Source organism: Martes martes, assembly GCF_963455335.1.
Source record: "Martes martes genome assembly, chromosome: 10".
Taxonomy (NCBI): domain Eukaryota; kingdom Metazoa; phylum Chordata; class Mammalia; order Carnivora; family Mustelidae; genus Martes; species Martes martes.
In genome coordinates this window covers 8,488,499-8,505,277 of record NC_137898.1, presented here as the reverse complement: position 1 = coordinate 8,505,277, position 16,779 = coordinate 8,488,499, and the positions used below count along the sequence as shown (strand labels likewise).

General features: G+C 43.7%; 1 long non-coding RNA gene across 2 annotated transcripts; it reads left to right on the top strand.

The window, feature by feature from the left end:
• The first annotated feature begins 213 nt into the window (after positions 1–213).
• LOC308351562 lies at positions 214–5,536 on the top strand. Of its 2 annotated transcripts, none has more exons than XR_013967588.1 (4): positions 214–499; positions 593–797; positions 1,971–2,198; positions 3,086–5,536. It is a non-coding gene; the product is annotated as an uncharacterized lncRNA (long non-coding RNA). The 2 variants fall into 2 exon arrangements; XR_013967589.1 differs by having other exon boundaries at positions 1,971–3,466; positions 4,582–5,536.
• Positions 5,537–16,779: the final 11,243 nt, after the last annotated feature.

The window sequence follows — 16,779 nt, the reverse complement described above, 5'->3', positions numbered from 1 at the left end:
AGGTACATGGGAGCCTTCAGAAGGAAAATGGGAAAAGCAGGAAAGAAAACTAAGAAAAAAAGGAGAGAAAAGGGGGGGGGAAACAAAGAATGAAAATGAAGCTTCAAAAATCCAATAACCCTAAAGACTTATATACCTTTTGACTACACACGCACACACACAAGCAATAAATCACGGCAATGAGACAAAACAAAGAGGCTGGGGCTGGGGGTGGTAATTTGTGAGACAGTGAGTAGAAAATATATGGGGAAATTAAGGGTAAAAGTTATTTTATTACGAGTTTTTTTTTTTAAGTTTTACAGGTCCTTTTTGGCATCAACTCCCAGTCTCTACTGATAAGAATGTTCTCTTCCTGGCACAGAAAGGACATCTTTGCCATGGGAAATTTCATGACCTACTTTCAGGTAGAAAGACAGGTTGGAACTCTCCCTGCATCTGCTGTTTCTCACGTGCCTTCAGCTCAAAATAATCAGTAGGGCAGAACGGCATATTTGGGGAGGTACGTTCTGAGCATCTCCACATCTCAAGACAAAAAAAATGCATGAAAAACGGGCACATGAGAATTGGCTGCACCTCTGTCTTCTTTGATCAGGTGGATGACAGAGTCTGCTCTGTGGCTGATTATCACCAACAAACCTGAGGGGGACTTAAGCTTAGAAAGGCTGCACACAGGAACGGAAAGAAGAATGTTGACGATGCCCTAGCCCTGAGAGTGAGGAGGAAGGGAGCTGGATAGAAACATGGGGAAGACATAATCTGATATCTTTATTAGTTAGTATCCATAACGGGAATGGAAGGTAAGATCACAGGTCTTCCGAGCTCACTTTCCTGGTTCTTAATGGGTTTCAAGATTGTTTGGGCTAAGTTAAAAGGGAATATGTTGTTGCTAAAAGTATTAAACTCATATTTTGCTCAATGGAGGCAGGAAGCACTGTATGAACAATTCTAAAAAGTGTATACTGGTCTCACTCCGTGTAAGGAAAAGTAATAAATTTGAATTTTGACAAATGCTTTTTCTGCATCTACTGAGATGATCAGATGGTTTGTATCCTTCACTTTGTTGAAGTGATGTATCATGCTGATTGATTTGGGGGATATGAAACCATTCTTGCATCCCTTCTTATTCACCTTTTTAGTGACAAGGAGGTTGAGGCTTAGAGATGTCCTATTACTTTCCTCAAGGTATATACCTAGCATGTTGCAAAGCCATTGTATAAGGCCAGGTTATAAAACCTGGGTGTAAATCATAATACACCAAGCTCTCCCCTGATCTCATTCTCAGATTTCATTCTAACCATCTCATTCATGTAGCACAACATGCCAAAATTTTTATGAAAGAGGTAAACCCAAGAACCATAATATAGGCTCTCAGGAAATTATCCTCTTTCCCAACATAAACATTTTTTTTAAACTAATAGAGGCCAACTAGGAACCAAGCTCAATTGCCAAAACTGTCATGCCCATCAGATAAAAATGAAGCATTGGAACATAACTCTAGTTACTCTTCATTTAGTCTCCATCCTAATCTAAATCTCTAGACTACGCACACCTTCTGAGGCCCTGCAGCCCAGTCGAGTCTCACGTTAAAATGTCATTGTCACTACATAATTTCCCTCAGTCCTCTCTAGCCCCCCAATTCACATAGTACTTCTACACTTGCCAATGCATCTTTAATGGCTGTATGTTCCAGCATACAGAAAAATAAGCCCTCTATCTCGTCCTCCATTATGGACCACACACGATGCCTACATTTTGGGGAAACTCAGCGATTTCTTGCTGTTGTTGTTGAAGGTTGTGAGATGCAGGAGGAGCTGGAAGCAGCACAGAAAAAAACCCTTCTGTGTGTGACTCAGTCTGCACGCCCAACCTGCATAAAGGAATCTGTGCCCTGTCCTTTGAGAGATAGGCTTTGCACACAGTTCATGAAGAATGTTAAAATCCTGGAGATATTTTTCTGTTTGTTATTTCAGAGGCTACAACACGCTCTGGAGACAGATTTGAAATAAAACCGGAGGAAGCCACAAAGATAATTGCTATTTGGAAGATATGAAAAAACCAAAGCAAAACAAATTGTGTAATGAGGAGTTTTTAATCACATGGCCCCACAAGGCTCATCACTGGAGATGATGCTGAGATCTTCAATCAATGACAGACCTCGCTTTAAGTTCCTTCACTTGTTTGTTTTCATTTCAACTGAGGTAAAAGTATAAACAGTGAAGTGCAGCTCAATTAACATTTCCATGTGTGAATATATAACCACCACCCAGATAAAGATATAGGGAAAAACTCTCAAACTCTAGAGGGTCCCATTATGTGTCTCCCACCCCCCAATAAACTTAACAATAATTATAGCCTCCATGATCATACCATTATTTTAGGATAACGTTTAAAACATTACCTTGCAAAGAAACTGTTTAAAACGTACCCAGAGATCAGTTTTAATCAGGTATGGCAAGACATACACACTTGGAATTGATTATCATGAAGGAAGTTTATACTCACAGATCCCTAGAAAGAAAAGGCATGGCATGCCAGAGAGGGCTATGTGGAGAGCACCAGGGTCATTCTAGAGGCAGAGAGGAGAAAGCATAGCCTAGCGCCTTTTTTTGCAGTTTTGGTGGGAAGAGGAAAGGGTAGGTCCCCCAGTAAGGTTAGGATTGGACGGTTTAAATAGTTCTGGTAGGCTCTGGGCTATAGCAGTGGCCCCTAGTTGTCCAGAACCTGGCCCTGGCATGCTTTAGGCAAGGGGGAATGTTGGCGTGGTATGTGAGCTTGATAAAGGAAATGGTTGGAGTTGGAACTCTGGGTTGGTGGTTTGTGTGTCAAAGGTGCACTTACGGGGGAGTTGTATGCTCTATGACTTAGCTAACCCTGGGAGACGCAATCTCTCCAAGGTCAAGGGCCCAAATGCCAGAGTTTCAAAAATACAAAAAATAAGAAAATATACTCAACACAAATATTCTACAAATCACACCATACCTTTAAATTTTAATACCAACCCTTGGCTTCCTGGCTCAAATTATCATTTTTAGGACAGAGAATCTAAACCTTATGACCTTTGCCTTTGCTCTTTTGTTCACCACAGCCTCACAACTGCCATCCTTGCTTATGGCCTGACTCTACCTCCAGCACATGGGGGAAATGATTTTCTGGTCCCAGATTCTCTTTGGCTTCATCAACCTTCCAGGCAACTGGGCTGGATTTTTGGCAATGAGTCGCCTGGGCTGAGTGAGCCAGATGATTTTTAAGTTCCTGCTGGGAATCTCCGTTCTAGCCAGCACATTTGTGCCCCTAGGTGAGAAAAGAGCACAGGGTGGAAAACAGCTTCTCAGTATTCCTCCAGGACTGTATGGATCACTGATCTGAAGCCAGAAGGAAAGAGAAGATGGTGTTCCAAGGATTTCCTGAAACCCTTCTTGGGGTGAGCACAGTTTCTGCCATTACGCTGCTGGGAAGAGAACCACAGGTGAGCAAAGGTCAGCTCAGATATATGATTGCCTTCATCACATCCTGGAAGTATCCGGAAACTGGTGCCACCCCTTGCTGGCAGGTTCTCTAGGACAGCAATTGATCACTTGTGTTTTGGCTGGTAACTCTCTATAGTAAGCGTGGAGGATCTGGGTCTTGTCATCATATCCCATGTGAGAACACAATACCGTCACTTCCTCTGTCTGGGCTCTTTTTTATTTACTACAGTTTTGGTGAACATTTACCCTCTGGTAGGTATGTAGCCACTCATGTGCCTTCTATTAGGTCGTCATAACTGCAACTCTGGTTTAGGGATGTCATCCTGACAGCTAGAAAATAAAATTTCCTTGTCTTCCAGGAGAGGAGTGCACGGTAGGAACAAGGCATCGAGTCATTAAGAAGATCCCTTAGGTCTCTTTTACTAAACGGAATGATTATATGTAATGAGTGGGGCAACCAGGGTGGTCCCCAGGCTCCACCTAACTCCCAGGACAGTTGTGCATTTCCTAAGATCCCGGATTGGTGGTTCCACGTCTCCTCCTGAATGTCAGCAATGATGCAAGTTCACTGTCTTACAACACAGCCCACTCCAATGTTGTAACACTCTCTTTTATTTTTTTAGAGAGTGAGAGACAGAGCTGGGGGGAGAGACAGAGGGAGAAGGAGAATCTTAAGCAGGCTCCACACCTAGTGCAGAGCCCATCATGGGACTCAGTCTTAAGAGCCTGAGATCATGGGCGCCTGGGTGACTCAATGGGTTAAGCCTCTGCCTTCAGCTCAGGTCATGATCTCAGGGTCCTGGGATCGAGCCCCACATCGGGCTCTCTGCTCAGCGGGGAGCCTGCTTCACCCTCTGTCTCTCTGCCTGCCTCTCTGCCTACTTGTGATCTCCCTCCCTCTCTCTGTCAAAATAAATAAGTAAAATATTAAAAAAAAAAAAAAAAAAAGAGCCTGAGATCATGACCTGAGCCGAAATCAAGAGAGTCAGACGCTCAACCAACTGAGCTACTCAGGCTCCCAGGAGTTGCTATTTTATTATTCTCTTCTGCAATGCCAGTCCCATGCCAACGTTGTGTAAGCTCCTAAGCTCATATGGACTCCTCCATTCTACAGGAAGGGCAGAGGAGACCCCGGACAGAAAAATGAAAGCAGCCCCTGCTGGACTCAGCTTCCCCTCCCTCCTTTTCTGGCAAATCTCAGATACACAAGAAGAGTGGATGAAATAACGCAGACCCTTTTATTGGCTGCAAGCCAGGTTATGAAGGTCAATCGCGCTTCTCAGCAGACTAGCCACCACACATGCTCTTCCTCTGCACGATTTCTCTACAGTGTATTTTAGAAGCGCAAAAGCATCTCCAAAAAAAAAGACCTTTTTGGCTTGTAATGTGAGGGATTCTGATTCTTCCAGCTCAGATGTTTTGAGTCTCACTGGTCTCCTTCTCTCCAGAAATGCAGACTCTGGGCGGGGTCTCGGCAGCTTTGGTGAGGCGGAGTTTCTCCCGCCGTTGTCACCACTGTTTCCACTCATGGAAGTGAATTCATGCCCGTCATAATTGCGTCTAAATCTCATGATGCTCTTTCCTGATCAAAACAGACATTTCCCAGGGAAATGACACTTACTAGGATAAGAGAACCAGGATGAGTTGGTTGCCAAAAGCATCATATAATGATGATAATAGTGATTATAATAGTGATTAATAGTGATGATAATAAAAATTATACCTCAATTTTATTGAAAGTTGAGGTTTTTGCCTGGCACTGGATTAAGCTGTTTAATGTAACATCTCATGTGATCTTCTGAATCACACAAAGGGTAGACACTGTGGTTAACAGTATTTTTTTTAATGATTGAATTATGTCTTAATGTGCAATTAAACTTGAAAAAAACATGGTTAGCAAAGAAGAGAGATTTCCAAAGAAAGAGGATGTCATCAACCTCCCATGTATCTAAACACACTGATATGCCATCTTCCATAAACAAAGCAAAAAATAAACTACAAATTATATGTGTGGATATTCACTTTTTATTTTGTATTATTATTTGTACCCCAAGAGCAACAGCCACAGGAATCCTGGGAATTGCTGCTAATACTGGAACGGCCCGGGCTCCCCTCTAGATGATCCTAACTGTGTATTCTCCCCACCCGGCCTGGATTGTGCATGGAGACGTCCCCGTCCTCCCTGGTCTTGCTGTCCAACTCTTTCCTGTAACCAGGAATCAGCCTCTGGTTGACTCCATCCAGGATGTGGAAAAGGAGTGAGCAGACCTCCGGCCTGCCCTGGTCTGATATCTGATGAGGAAGATGAAACGTGAGTTGAGCCCACCCACCCCAGTCTCAGAGCCAGACTACTCCATGTGGCCAGTGTCTTTGATTTAGCCACAATCTCATCTCTCCTCATACTGACCTCAGACTCCCCACGTCACACAGACTACTACTTCCCAGCCTGCACCGTAGGGTGACAAACACACCTTGAAGGTATTTCACAAACACTCCCAGATCCAAACACCAGGCTCTCAACCCTCGGACCCTGACAGCCTCCGGCCCAGGGAGTGAAATCAGCCTTCTGGGGCTGCTGATTCCTGTGAGCCTGCATGACTCTGATTCCGATTTTCCAGAGAAACAGAACCAGTAGGATGTGTACATATACAGAGAGACATTTATTTTAAGGAATTGGCTCATGAGACTGTGGAGGCTGGCACATTTGAAATCTGTGAATGGGTAGCAGCCTGGAGACCCAGAGAGGAGTTGAAAGAAGAGATGAGTTTCTCAGTCTGAAGGCAGTCTGGAGACCGAGTTCCTTCTTCTTCCAAGGGAAACCTGTCTTTTTCCTTTGAGGCCTTCAATGGACTGGATAAGCTTCTCTCTCTCTCACACACACACACACACACACACACACACACACACACACACAGACATGCACATTATGGAGGGTAATGCGCTTTGCCCAAAATCGACTGGTTTATGTATTCATAATATCTAAAAACTACCTTCACAAAAACATCTAGATTGGTGTTTTATCCAACATCTGAATACCATAGCCTAGCCAGGTTGACATATAAAATCAAGCATCATGAGGTGTAAGGACTGCCTTGGTCACTGAAGAAAGAGGACAGGAGGCCCCGCCACCAGATGACAGCGTATCTCAGGGGAAGGGTCCCGTTGGGCTGCCGGTGAGAGCCAGACCAGCTGGTTTCCGCTGGGAATGCAACTGTTGAGAAAAGAAGGGAGAGAGTCGTAAATGTAGACTTTTTTTTTTTTTTTAAAGATTTCATTTGTTTATTTGACACACAGAGAGAGATCACAAGTAGGCAAAGAGGCAGGCAGAGAGAGAGGGGGAAGCAGGCTCCCCGCTGAGCAGAGAGCCCGATGCGGGGCCGATTCCAGGACCCTGCGACCCTGACCCCAGCCGAAGGCAGAGGCCTAACCCACTGAGCCACCCAGGCGCCCCAATATAGACATTTTTTTTTTTTTTTTAGATTTTATTAATCTACTCGACAGACAGAGATCACAAGTAGGCAGAGAGAGAGGGAGAAGCAGGCTCCCCGCTGAGCAGAGAGCCCGATGTGGGGCTCGATCCCAGGACCCCGGGATCATGACCTGAGCCGAAGGCAGAGGCCCCAACCCACTGAGCCACCCAGGCGCCCCCCAATATAGACATTTTTAAAAGGCATTTTTAAGTGATCAAGAATTGGAAAGGATTTTTAAACTTTTGCATACTGCCTTTTCCTCTTCCAAATCCCTTTGGCATCCAGATCCCTTGGCATCCAAAGGTGAGAGTTCAAACTACGGAAGGTGCCTTCCCAGATCCTGGCCTGGGAGCCTGGTCTTTTTCTTCACAAAATTTACTCAAACCCTTGGGGCAGGGATCAAGACTTTTATCAGAACTGGCGGGTCAAGAATCAGCTTCTTCTAAAGAATGCAGGACATATACATGGTGATGCGATGTCTTCTCATTTTTGTGCTTGTTTGTTGGTTTCATTGGATTTTTACCAGGAGAGAGGCCCAAGAAAAGCACAACAGGAAGATATTTCCATTAAAGTGACAGAGTTTTAAAGAATACTAGGAGCTGATTCAAGAGAAAAATAAAAGAGAAAAGAGATAACTCCCAAATACTGAAAAAATTTTGTAAAATAAATAAAAATAGAAAAAAATGTTTTTTCTTACACTTATGGTACTAAATTACTAGGTATAAAGCACTTATAATTAATCACAATAAGAAAGGTGAAGAAAACCATAATATTTTAAAAGGACTTAGACTATTTGTATACTTGTAGATATCTAGCCTACTTCTGGATAAGAAGGTTGAATTGAACTAAAAATAACAATTCTTCTCCCAATTAATAGTAATTACAATGAAAAACCTCACACTTCTAGAAGCATTTGAGGGTGGCTCAGTTCGTTAAGCATCTGCCTTTGGCTCAGGTCATGATCTCAGGGTCACGAGATCAATCCTGCGTGGGGCTCCCTGCTTAGCTGAGTCTGCTTGGGACTCTCTCTCCCTCTGCCCCTGCCACCTGCTCCCTCTCTCTTTCAAATAAATAAATAAATAAATATTTTTAAAAAACTGATACAAAATCTTGGAATAAAAAATGTTCTGATTTGGTACTGATCTGGTTCAGATTTGGTAAAGCAAATGCCAGAAATTTAAAGAGAGGTCAATTTGAATAATACCCATTTAAAGCCTCTGTTGGGCAAAACCTTAACTTATCAGAGAAAACCAGAAAAATATTCACCAAAATGATAAAAAACAATTGACTTTTATTGGTGGGCTTTTGATTGTTACTTTTCTTCTTTGTAATTTTCTGTATTCAAAACAAGCAGTATTTAAATTTCAAAATATCATGTCAAAAATAAAAGAACAGATGACAAAATACAATTTTCAAAATACAGTTTTAATATCTACCCCCTAAAAAAGACTACAAGTAATTAATTCAGTAGAAAAATGGGTAGAAGGTGGAACATTAAATTTTCAAAAACCAAAGGCCACATGGCCAATATGTTTATGTAAAAACCACATAAACGGGGCACCTGGGTGGCTCAGTGGGTTAAAGCCTCTGCCTTCGGCTCAGGTCATGATCCCAGGGTCCTGGGATCGAGCCCCACATCGGGCTCTCTGCTCAGCAGGGAGCCTGCTTCTCTCCCGGCCTCTCTGCCTGCTTGTGATCTCTGTCTGTCAAATAAATAAATAAAAAATCTTAAAAAAAAAAAAAAACCACATAAACCCCTTGGAAATTAAAGACATACAAACTAAAATGGAATATCAACTTTTATCTTCAAAAGACCAAAAGTTATTTATTTATTTATTTATTTATAAATTTATTTTTATTTTTTTAATTGTGTTATGTCAGTCACCATAAAATACATCACTAGTTTTTGATGCAGTGTTCCAAGACTCATTGTTTATGTACAAATAAAAGTAGAAATAAATAAATAAATAAATAAATAAAAGCAAAAGACCAAAAATTAAAGAGTGCTCATTATCAAGGCCGGTGAGAGGGCAGTTAAATAGAAATTCATGAACCAATAGCAGAATTATAAGAGAGTTTCTGCTAGAAGGCAGCTAAAAACGCAATTTGGCGTCATTATCGAGAACTTTGAAATGAGTCAGTCTTCATTAATTCAGCAGCCATTCACAGAGCACATAGTGACTACCAAGCAGAGGGGTAAGCACTCCCCAGATGAAGATGGAATGAAAACAGAGGCCTAAACAGAGGGAATGGTCTATAGCTCAGTGCACAAGTACAGGCAGTTGTAGTCTCATAGTTCTATTTTCTATATGGCAACATAATTTTAATTTAAGTCCCCATTTCCTCCAAGTTGGCAGTAAATCACAGGTCAGTTAGTTTTGTGGATTCTTTTTACGATCCTTCCTTATCAGAACTATCTGCATTCCATGGACATGGGTGGTATACTACAGGGATGGGGTGAGAAAAAGCCAGGGATTATTAGCCATCTGTTTAAAAAGACCACCAGGTTACTATGGGCCCTGGACACTCTTGGCTGCTACAACGTGACATTCACCACCACACAAGGCCTTGGAAATGGGGCTTCCAGTCTGGCTGCTCCCCTTCCTAAGCAGCCACTCTGTTATGGGCCTGCTGCTTCCCTGGGGTGCTACCAGACCTCAGGACTGAATCCTTGCCCCCCACAACCTGCAGACCCTGCCCCACTTTCTACCTTCCCAAGCACTGAACTTCTTTCCTCTCTCTCATGATCTCTTCCAGAGAATCTCTAGTTTTCCTTGGGGACTTTAGGTTTTGAAAGCAAAGTCAACCAATCTTAACAAGTTTCTTCCATTTTTCATCTGCAAAATCCTTCCAAGAGACAAAACAAAACAGAAAAAGCACAGATAGGATAAACCGTGGGAATGTGGGAAAGACACAAAGGAAATTCCAAAGAAATCATCCCTAATATTATCGGCTCATCCAGCCACATCCTGCCTTCTAATGAAATGTTTGGGGTCCTATTGTGAGAAGGAACATACAGAAACTATTGTTGTTCACCTTGAAGGATGGTGGCCAGTCTGTGGATTCTGAAGTTTCCAAAGGAGAGTGTCCCCCCATTCTTCATGAGCATTTGTCAGTGGTACAAAGATTGAAAAAGAATTAGGTAGGAAGTGGCACTGTGGAGGATGGGAGAGGAGGAAGCACCAAGAATCCATCTTTTCATCTGGACAACAAAAGTATTGGCTCAGATTGAGATCTCCAGGTCCTGGCATTGAGCCCCAAATTGTGCTTCCTGTTCAGCAAGGAGTCTGCTTCTTTCTCTCTTTCTCCCTCCCTCTGCCCCTCCCCACCACTTATTCCCTCTCTCTCTCAAATAAATAAATAAAATCTATAAAAAGTATAGAGTCTATTCAAAGCTTATGGCTTCCAGATGAAGTCTTGACTGATCAGTTGTTTTTCATTTTAGTCAATTTCAGCCGCTAGCACAGCATTGGCCACCATCCAGAACACCCAGCCTGGTAGGCAGCCATGCCGACGTTCCTGGAACAGGTTACGGGAGCCAGGTTGGGCAAAGAGGACCTTGTCCTTCAGACATCAAGGATCTGTGTTCACTTGCTACATCTGATCAAAGAGGTGCATACACAGAGGCAGGCTGCCATCAGCACAGACCCTACAGCCTGAAACAGCTCCCAAGAGATTTAAAGAGAGAGTACCTATTTTTTTTTCTTTTTTTCCCCATTTGCCCCTTTTGGGAGCTATACATTTAAGAACTAGGACAATCAAAAGCAACCACATAAGGGTTCCTGGCTGGCTCAGTCAGTAGGGCGTGCAACTCTTGGTTGCAAGTTGTGACTTTGAGTCTCATGTTGGCTGTAGGGATTACTTTAAAAAATTGTTTTAAATCTAATTTTAAGAAAAGCAATCAAATATACAGGGAAATCTAGACATCACCACTCATGCTCAGGTAAATTTCAGGCTCAGAAAAAAAACAAAAAGACTTTAAGATTTTACCTTGGACTGATCTCTATCACAGAAACACCCCATAACAGTTTTTTTTTTTTTAAAGACAGAAAATCTGGCTTCCAGCATTACCATATTAAGATTCAAATGTTAGATTTACAGAAAAAAAAACCCACAAGAGACACAAAGAAACAGGAAAGTATGACCCATTCAAGGAATAATATAAATCAACAAAAGTCAGCCCTAAGCCCAGGGGATAAACTTATTAGATAAAGACTTTAAGGGGCATCTGGGTAGCACATTCAGTTGAGTAACCAGCTCTTGATTTTGGCTCAGGTCATGATCTCAGGGTGGTGGGATTGAACCCCACATCAGGCTCCATGCTCAGCAGGAAGTCTGCTTGAGATTCTCTCTCCGTCCCCCTTTCCCCCTCCCCCCTGTACTCTCTCTTTCTCTAAAATAAATTTTTTTAAAAATAAAAAATACATGGAATGCTAGAACTATATCATCAAAAATGTATTTAAAAGGCCTGGGGTTGGGGGGCGCCTGGGTGGCTCAGTTGGTTGGGCAGCTGCCTCCGGCTGGGGTCCTGATCCTGGAGTCCTGGGATCGAGTCCCACATTGGGCTCCCTGCTCAGTGGGGAGTCTGTTTCTCCCTCTGACCATCTCCCCTCTCATGTTCTCACTCTCTCTCATTCTGTCAAATAAAAAAAATAAAATCTTTAAAAAGCCTGGGGTATTTAACCAGTGTTATATTTTTATACAAAACAAGATACTATTTTTAAGAAATAACTCATGTTCTATTTTTTCTACACACACATACACACACACACACACACACACACACACAGACACCAATCTTCAGTTAACATCTTCATGTATGCACTAGAGTGATCATACGTCCTGGTTTGTCCAGCTCACACCTGTTATCCTGGCATAATTATCCAGTGTCCCCTTTTACTTCCAAAAGTGCCTCCGTTTTGCTTTTATGATCATCCTACCTAAGACCTTTCTTTTCAGGTCAAGCAGCTAGAAATGGGTCATTAAACTAGACATGAGTTATCATGTCATGACAGGGAACGTGTTAAGATAAACAAGCAAATTATTCACCTTGGGTTCAGAAATCTTTGTTTAAGTATAGGAAAGAGTTAGGGAGACAACTTATTTAGTTCGTCTTGTCCTCCATACCATCCCCTCATCCCAAAGATTAGCTAAAGACCTTCTGAGCTGGGGAAGGACTGTCTGAGAGGAAGCAACAAGAGAATAGGAGCTCATCCAGGACTCTGGTCAGAGTATATGCCCCATCATCCAAAATAGAATGAGCTCTCCCACTTAGCAGGAGGTCAAGGGTATAAGGAGGTGCATTCATGGAGAGAATTTGAAAACAATCAATAAAACTTTCTAAGTCAATCTCTGTTTTATTATCATCATGCATCAGTCTTTCAAAATAATATAAGGGATGAACTCTTCCCACCTATCCCAAAAATACTTTGTCAGTCCAAGTTCAAAATAATTGATGTGATGACTGCTAAATTTTAATAGTGAGTACGGTTTTGTTACTTATCAATATTGTGTCCACGTGGACATTTATTTGGGACACTGCCTGCTCTGCAGTTGATTCCAGGTATCTGTGGACCCAGCCACACTCACACTCAGTCACACACACACACACACACACACACACTGTGGACTCACTCACTTCTCATTCAAGAAGTCCTTGAGGATTCAGAATCATACCAGCTCACTCTGGGCACTAACGTGTGTGTCTTCAATCCCTGTGGTGCGACATATTCCTGCCTTCCCATAGTGGATTCAAACAAATGATGAAAGTGTAGTGATTGGAAAGAAAACAAACTTGAACTTGAGTTACTTAAATTATGTCATTTTCCGTGGCCATCTGGAGTCTTAACAGCGTTTAGAATTTACACCAGTAAAACATAGTGCCAATTGTGAAATGCCACACTTTTGTTTGACAGGTGAACGTTTAATTTCATGTAACGAAATATTTCACTGAACTTGAATAGCATTTTCCAGCTGGAGTCTACATTTTTTTAAGTGCTTACCTCTTTTAAAACTGAAGAACAAATCAGAAAAACAAAACGTTACGTAAATGGTACAATAGTGCTCGCTTCTATTGTACCTTTTGCTGATGTCTCCATTCTGTTGTGTGTGGTTTTTGTTTTCATTTACTTACTGCACAATTATTTATATAAAATATCATATCGAGCTGTAACCAGAGGGTCAAGTTCAAACGACAAGGCAGAATAAAAACTATGGAGCAAAGGTATAAGGAGGTGCATTGTAGTAGCGGTACTTTGTGTTAGTTGTTTTCTCTTACCTGATTGTTTTACTTGCTTGGTTATATATTCGAAATTCAGTTTAAAAATTTTCTCTGTCTATTCTGGCTATGAGTATTATTTGCTTATTTCATGATTATTACTGAAAACAATTTCGCCATATAGAGGATGGAGGGCTTAAAATATGAGCTATTCCCGGTGACAAATATGCTAGGTTCTGCCCCTTCCCTGCCCCCGCAATAGGGTTACTGAGAATAGAAGAGCTCGTGCACGACTCCCAGAGGAAACTCCTGTCACTTGACACCACTCTAAATGTTTCCCTGCCACAAAGGCAAGGAAGCCGCGGAGTATGGATGGCTGGCTGCACGCCAGGAAGTGGCGCCACCAGCGGCGGCGGCGGCGAGAACTGCTGGAGCTAAGCGATGGCTGGAGGACGGTGCCCCCCGGTGGACAGTGGTGTGAACTGCACCTATGGGAAATGCTCTGCCAGGCGTCCGCGAGGGTCGCACCGCGGGGTTGGAACAGGTCACCCACCGCAGCTGTGAGCCATGCGGGTGAGGAAAGAGACCGCACTCGACCCTCTTCCGTGTCACCTAAGTATCATCCGTGGGCAAAAGAAAGAAAAGAAAATACCGGGAAATGGCTCGGTTTAAACCCGAAATGGCTGAGTACGGATGCTGTCTGCCATCAGGCAGAGCTGGGAATTTAAACAGACGGAACGTTCTTTTTTTTCGAAGTTATATTTTCGCAGAGCCTAGTTACGTGGCTTTAGAGGAAATCTGATTTGCAACTCTGACACCGGTGTTGAGTAAAATCCGAACATCCCCAAAACAGAGATCGTTTCGTCTTTGCAGACAGAACCGCATCCAGGGCAAATGCAGAGGGCAGGCAACACGGCCGCCTTCCACCCCGTGGGCATCTCCTCCACTCGCGGAACTTCTCAGGGGGCCTTTTTATCATCGACTCCCCAGAAACCATCAGGGCGCCCAGAAAATGTTAAGTATAGTAGAAACTGCTGTGGGTGGCCTACATCTGTGGTGTCCTGTCCATTCGCCACCTGCTTCAGGACGGAAGGATGAATTTCCCATGTTCCCACCTGCTAATAGTGTTGATGGTTCCCAGCTCCCAATTGAGACTCTCTCTGGGAGAGTCCCCCTCATCCTTGACAGCCTGCAGCCACCAGCGGATAAATAGAGAGGCCCACTATTGAAGGACAGCCCCGAGGGTCCATCAGGTCTCCCGAGCTTGCCTGTAGGTTGGCTCAGGCTTTTGCTGGACTCTCTCTGCCTGGTCCTGCTGCCTCCTCCTCCCCCAGTGAACTTCCTACAGCAAACCTCTGTCTCGGACTCTGGGTCCCAGGGAGCCTGATCTGCAAGAGTAGTTTCTCTACAATGCGACATTGAACAGAAGCCACAAAAACTCTTAACCCCGAACACACATTTTCTCTAGAATAACCTAAGGGGGAAATCTGTTTAACACGCACTACCCGTGTGTCTCACTACATACGAAGCTTCTCTAAGGAAGACCAACCATGAGTCTGGGAGGAAGGATCACCTTTTGGGCATCAGAACATGTTCTCGGTCCAACTGGAAGAAAACAAGCCAAGACCTACTGCAGTCCTTTGCTCTTTCTGACTCTCCGAGTCCTTGACTTCCTAATCCACAAGAATCACACAGTTCTGGAGAACCGGCCCATTACGTTATTTTAAAGTTGATGTCATGAAGCCCTAAATCCAGCTGTCCTCATCTACTCCAGGATTTGATGGTCACTTACACCAGCAAATTCCTCACTTTGTTATTTTGTTGAATTTTCCAACCTTTGCAAGGAAGAGGGCCCTAAAACAGGTCTGCCTGCAGCTCTGGGAATATCTAGACAAGAAGAATTCAAGAAGCATCTCCCAGATTAATTCCCCATATTTGGAGTATGACAGATCAGTCATGATACATATGCATCTTCCCACATTTTTCTTCTTATGGATCTGCCAGGATCCTCATGCTTGCCGTGTGGGTATAAGATCTTGAGCCACAAGGCTGGTTGAGCCTCCCCGCCCCGGCCCCCCCACCCCTCCCGAGCCCAGCCTTGCAGACTAGTCATCCAGCTGACGCTCTTTGCCACATCAGTCCTGAAAGGTTGATTTGTATCAAAGAGACTCTGATGTCCTGTGACTCCCTCGTCCCTCCCCAGACTGAGTTTTTCTCCACCTCCCATAAAGATGACGGCACCATGTTGCTTCGGCTCTGTGGATGGTGACTGGGTGTGGGTAAACACAGCTCAGTATCGGAATCCTGCAGAACACGTCCATCCCAAAGGTGGCTCAGATTAGCCTCAAAAATTCATCCTCCCGACTAATCTTTCCTCCTACTCAGCCAGGAGCCAGAGACCCGCTGCTGGGATTATGTGCGGACTCTGCCTCTGCTCGGTGGGCTGAGCATCTTTGAGCCTTAAGTACTCTCTTCCCCTAGTTATCTCTGGGTTCATTATCAAGCAGCTCTTAGGAAAAAAAATAAAGTAAAGCCGCTCTTAATCTTGATGTCCTTATTTCACCAAACAGAGACATTACTGCTATGAATATGTACCCACTTAAAGCCCTGGATTAAGCGGATCGAGCGGGGGCAGCTGTTTGAGGGGCCACAGAGTCTGCAGTGAAGGTAAGAAACACGTGGTCAAGGGAGGTCCTAAAGCATTTAAAATAGGGCTTAGAACAGTGTGCACGCTCCGTGAGTGTCACTATTACTACTGTCATCCGTCGTTAGTGTGGAATTCTTATCAATGGTTGGCAGAGCACCTCTGAGAGGCTCCCCATCCGGCCGATGCTGCCCTCCACCTCCAGTCGCCTGCTGCCTGCAGGGAGCTCTCCCCGCCTCACCCAGAGCTGCCCCATTTCTATTCCTTGTAAACACCGGTGACTTGATGACATCACGCCTGGAGAGAAGATTCTGGGCTCTGACATGGGAGCCACAGTGGCCTAGTCTTTCTGACTCACAACTCCTTACTGCCACCCTAACCCCTCCTCTGAGGTTCTGGGAAAGGTGAAGGAAACCGTCTTTCATCAAGGTGAGAAAACAAGGGTGTGTGGCCTCTGCTGATTTCCTGGAAAGCGTTTCTTTTGAAGCAGAAGTACCCAAATTTATTCATTCAGAGAGCATCCCCCACGTGGCCACAGACTCAGACATGCTTTACCTTTGGGGTTGAACTTTAAGCATATCCGTCTGAAAGCAAACATAAAAATTAATCTTTTACATTTAACCTAGCAAGCTGAACGATTTGAGTCACCAAAAAAATAAACAAAAAATACCCACCATAAAAAAGCAAAAAAAAAACAAAAAACGAACAAACCCAAAACCAAAACCACTTCCTCTGCGCCGGGGAGAAGCCATGGGGCCCAGCTGTCTTCTCATTACGGGCTCTGCCTAACTGACGGATGGCTTCAATCGTGCTGGGAACAGACAGTTTGAGAGAACAGAACCTTATGTGGCTCGCAGAGCCTTCCCCAAGTTTGTATGACCATTTACTGTTCTGCTAAAGCAATAAAAGAAGTTTCGGTAGGAGCAGCGTGGGGGTCAGAATGGTCTATGACCATTAGAAGGCAGTGCGTTCAGTTCCCAT